The 5,133-nt window shown below is 42.7% G+C and overlaps 1 non-coding gene across 1 annotated transcript; it reads right to left on the bottom strand.

The window, feature by feature from the left end:
• Nucleotides 1-4,169: 4,169 nt before the first annotated feature.
• LOC138490652 (U1 spliceosomal RNA) lies at nt 4,170-4,327 on the bottom strand. The gene has a single exon (XR_011275582.1). It is a non-coding gene; the product is annotated as a U1 spliceosomal RNA (small nuclear RNA).
• Between the last annotated feature and the right edge of the window lie 806 nt (nt 4,328-5,133).

Genomic DNA, 5,133 nt, shown 5'->3' with positions numbered 1-5,133 from the left:
TGGCGAAATTAACTTCTGCTATGAGCTGGAGGTAATTCTGATAACCACACCGTCACACTTGGAGTGCGCCAGTGTGAAAACGTGCCAGTAAATGGAATTACCGGCACATCAATTCCGTGCCGGCATACTTGGGTTAAGTTTCATAGAAGAGTGCGGTTCCCCGACCCATAGGATTTTCTCTTCTCTATGTAACAGACCTGGTTTACTATCCTGCGAGGTACTGTAACTATGAAGATGGCTTTGGAGGCAGTTGTTTATCTTTTGCGGGTCCCAGACCCTTTTCTTGTGACCTCTGAGGTGGGGATATGTTTTAAGTGTACCGCATTCTTTCCAGATAGTCGTCCCTAGTCCCATATGGGGGTATCCCTCCACATGAGAGATCCACCCCCAGGGGGACTATTGGGTAATGGGCTCACCTCCCTAGCCAAATGGGAAGGGCCTCCCCCTAGGAGAGAAGGGATGACATCCAAGGATTTGTCACATATCCCACACATCGCATATACTTCTTTTGAAATCTACACATATGATTTTGAAAAATGAGGGCCAAATTCTTATAAATTGGCACAGGTTAAAACAATATAAACAGGGTATGTGCTTTTTTTTATTTGCCCGTTTTAAATGGGCTATTCACCCTATTCACAAAGGTGATCTACACATTTTTGGGGAGCTACGCAGCAGCAGAAAGGTTAAGCTGGATAGTCCCCTTTCAAACAATATTGTCACAAGTGCTCTCTCAACACTGAAATAATTGCTGGGAACACATTTCACAGTAATTGGCCCTTAAAGGGCACACCATTTTGAAATGTAAACAAATAAAAATAATTCTCTTGGGGATAGAATTGCAAATGTGACAACAGTGGTCAAACTGCTGCTGTCACAGTTAAAGAAAAATGCATTAGAGGGTCAGAAATTACCATATCATATTGTTGGCATCCTGTGATAAATCTGATGGTGTTATCACTCCTTTCCAACAGGTAGCCTTTTCTCATCTGGCCAGGGGACGGCAGCCGCTACCTGATCCTGACCCTGGGGGTGGCTATTTGAGGGAGAACCACATGGGGGAAGGCGATCCGCAGGGGGTTGGAGCAATATGGTTGGGTGAGACATGGTATCCCCCTCACCTTTTAGGGACCCCCCTTCAGTACCTCAGGCCCTCATGACATGTTGTGGCTGTCACCCTTAATATTCTCCAACACTTAGTTGTAGAACTGTTAAGCATCACATAGTTATATCAGTAACAAAGACTAACATGAGAAAGAGAGCAACTGAAATAATGATTGCTCAGCTAAAACAAAGTGAGTGGTCTAGCAGTTGGAGAAAGCTGATTGGCTCTAAATGGCTCCCTTCAGTAATGCAGGAGTTAAAAGATGCAGCCATGAAGAACTGCAGAGAGATCGGATTGGCTAGTGACTGCCGGGGAAGCCAAGCTGTCAGGTGGACAGACGAGCAAAGAACTGGCACAGTGAAAGGGGCAGGCTGCATCTGGACTAGAGACACATTCTCGCTAGCAGGAGAGACACCAAAGCAGGACACGAGGAAAAGGAACTACGGGCTGGCAAGAGAAGCCGGAGTGACATGCAGACCAACAATAGCCGTAGAGATGTGCCACCCAAAGTGGGGAGAGAGAGCTGAAGCTGGGAAGGACCTGAGCAGGAAGCAAAGGAAGCCACCCAAATGCCGGTGAGCCCACAGTGGAAGGTCACGCCCTGGGAGGCAGCTGGAAAAGGCACTCCTGGTACCTAACTGGAATGGAAAACAAATTCCCTATGGCTTACTTAAAAAACTCAGTTTCAGAAGTCCTTGTTTTTGGGGGGATACAAATAGACCCATTTTAAGAGGAACTTCAGGAAAAGAATACACCCTCAGATCTTGAAAGAGAAAGAGCATATGAGAAAACCTGGCAGTAGAATGTGCCAGGTGTTTTGCGAGTGTGGGCTCCGCACCCAAATTGTATCAAGGATGTATATGAGAGAACCTGCCAGGAGAGTATAACAGGTATTTTATGGGTCTGGGACCTGCACCCACACTGTATCAAAAAACTATATGAGAGAACCGGGCAGGAGAGTATACCAGGTGTTTGCTGAGGCAGAAAATCCCAAGGAAGATTCATGCCATTTGGAATTTGAATAGCATTTGTGGTATGTGAGGATATAGTTGGGGTTTTATTGCCAGCATGCAACATGCAGCATGGAAATACAGCCATGCCCAGTTTTTCACATTGCAGACATTATTTCAGTAACAGCCAGCAGGCAAAGTTGTCAGAACACAAAACAAAACAAAAAATAATAATTTTGCACGGTGTGCTGCCATTTCAAAATAAAGAGGTGCACAGTTTTATAAATTGGATGTTTTCATAGGTGCAGACTGCATTAGAAATACATAACTGATTAACCTTGTAGTAACTCGATTAATAATATACTAATGTCAACTCATAACATTATAATGGAGTTTTCTGTGCACAATGAAATGCATTCTATGTTCTACATGCACAGTTTGAAATTCAGTTTTCCATGAAGAGATTCACACTCAGTTTATGTGAGCATATTTTTCCCTCTTTTTCCCTCTTTTGGAGAGCAGAAACATGCACCAGCAGGAAGAAAAAAAAAGAAACAGTAGCTTTACAGCTGAAATCTTCATTGTCTTGAAAAACGAAGGCTGGTACGAGGCACATTCTTGTTGTTCTGATTGGTTGATCCATGTAAATAGAGGGCTGACTGAGAGTTTTCTTAAGGAATGAAAAGAAGGGAGGATTCAGTTCATGCTGGGGCACAGAGAGAGAGAGACAGTGCTACATCTGATGAACTCCAGGTGGGTGTGAGCGCTAGCTACAAACCTAATCAGCTGGCAGCTCCCCACACACGCGAAGGAGTTTGGCGCTGGGTCTGCAAAGCAGCGAGGTCGTATGGGAATTTCATATTTCACTGGCCTTGGTGAGTAAGTGCCAAGTGAGGAAAAAATAGAATGATGAATGCGTGTTGACACAATTTATTGGTAGTGCAGGTAGGTAAAAGAAAAATACTGCATGTTTATTTCTCTATGCAAAGTGATAAAAACTAAATTCATTTTTTTGCAATATGCCTGTTTGTTTCTGTTCTCTTTTATATTTTGCAGGTGATTCTATGATATCATGTGGTAAGATGTATTGCTGTTTATTATAATTGTCATTTAATACAGAGTGTACCAAAAACAAAGGCTGGGCTTTGGTATCATTCATGCATCTATGAATCATTTCTATAAAGGGGAATCACATGGGTAATGTGTATACCAGAGCATTCAAGCATTTGCCAATTTACCACTGTAGTTAAAATAGCAAGCTAGGAAGAGTGAATAAATATCTGCAAGGTAGAAAAGTGTGTGTGTGTTGTGAGTGATTCTTTCTTTGCATGCTGGAGAGATGGAGTGTCAGATTAGACACATAGATTACTGGATGTACATAAGCCAGTAATACCAGCCACAAACCATAGGTGGCGCTCTGAATAAACTCATTGGGTTCTCTGAAGTGTCATAAGTCTGGGGGCTCTCTACAGGCAACTAAAAGACATTCTAATAGAAAGAAAAGGTTTGTTTATGATGGGTTGTAGTAAAAGAAAAAACATGCTCACCGCTATACCACAAATTAAGGTAATTCTGAAAATACCACAAAGTAAGATACCACTAAACTTACCACCAATCCAAGCTAATAATAAGTAATCACCAAAATAGAGTAATACCAAACTATCTCTGAATGTAAGGCCAGTTTACCACCAAAATATTACAGTAAGAAAAATACCACCAAATCCCAAATTTACCCCAATAAGACAAAACCTCTTACAGGTATTTTGAAAAGAAAATCTCAAGGAAGATTTGGGGATTTTGAATTATATTGGACATGGAAAAGATCTGGGGAAAGGAGAAATTACCTCTGGAGTGAATTGCAACACCAAGAGGAGAGGTTTATCCTCTTGGGCTACAAAGAACTTGGTTTTCTTTTGAACTTTTGTTTTGCAGGCGAGAAACATGGGGTATGGAGTCATTACCTGGTACTGTGAACATTATCCATTTGAAATGTTTGTTGTATGTATACCTTTTAATTGAACTTGAACATTTGTGCACTTTTCAAGCCAAAGAAAACACTCCTAACACATTAGAGTTGCTTTTAGAATGAGAGGGCTAGGATAGGATTTTGGACATATGACATTTTTGCTTTGGACATGTTGACATAGAACAGGCCCGAGTATCCTGCATTTGGGGACATCGCAGGGGTCAGCAAATCCTATGTGCAATGGATGAGTCTCACCCTGGAAGATCTGCCTCTGTGATCACAGATGCTTCCCTGCCAGGTAAGTATACCCCTTTATTATCTTCAAAAATATTATGCCAACCACCATGAGTGTTATGTGTCTCTGTCTCATTCCTGCTTCCTCACAATCCCCTGCCCATGTTCCCAACAGATGAAGGAACATGTTTTACACTTGTGTGCATTCAAAAGTTGCAGAAATTCTACTTGATCTGACATCAAAGGGCGTGAGAAAGGTTCTTTGAATGTACACATCAAAGATGTGCATATTCAAGTGCTTTCTGGCGTAAAAGATTAGATGTGCTAGATCATCTCCTCATTTGCACCAACATTGTTTGGGATAATTTGCCCTGTAGTGTGTATTGCACTTGTCACAAGTGTAGCACTTCTCATAATCTGCTGGGCACACACCAATCAGTTTTCAGACAAAGTCACAGCACAGATCTGCCCTTCTTTATTCAAATATTCAGCCCGATCTCATCCGGGACGCCGAGGAGCTCACCATCCTCCTAGTCCTCTCGTCGGCCTTTGATCTTGTTGACCACGTGATTCTATGCCACCACCTCACTGCCTCCTTCAATCTCTCAAAGTGGCCAACTGGATCAAGTCCTTCCTGTCTGGACAATCCTACAGGGTCTTCGTGGGATTGGAAGTAGCAGACCCCATACCCATCTCCTACGGTGTCCCTCAAGGATCCTGCCTCTCGACTACCCTATATAATATGTATACCAAAGCCCTCTTTGACCACCTGGACAGCCTCTGCATCCCATACACTGACTTTGCTGATGACACACAGGTCCTCCTCCAACTCACTGGCAATTATGAACTAGACTCAAACAACATCAAGCACATCTACA

The sequence above is a fragment of the Ambystoma mexicanum genome, chromosome 9 (assembly GCF_040938575.1).
Source record: "Ambystoma mexicanum isolate Mex_15411 chromosome 9, UKY_AmexF1_1, whole genome shotgun sequence".
In the NCBI taxonomy this organism is placed as follows: domain Eukaryota; kingdom Metazoa; phylum Chordata; class Amphibia; order Caudata; family Ambystomatidae; genus Ambystoma; species Ambystoma mexicanum.
The sequence above is the reverse complement of the archived record's forward strand: the minus strand, read 5'-3'. Positions and strand labels throughout refer to the sequence as shown.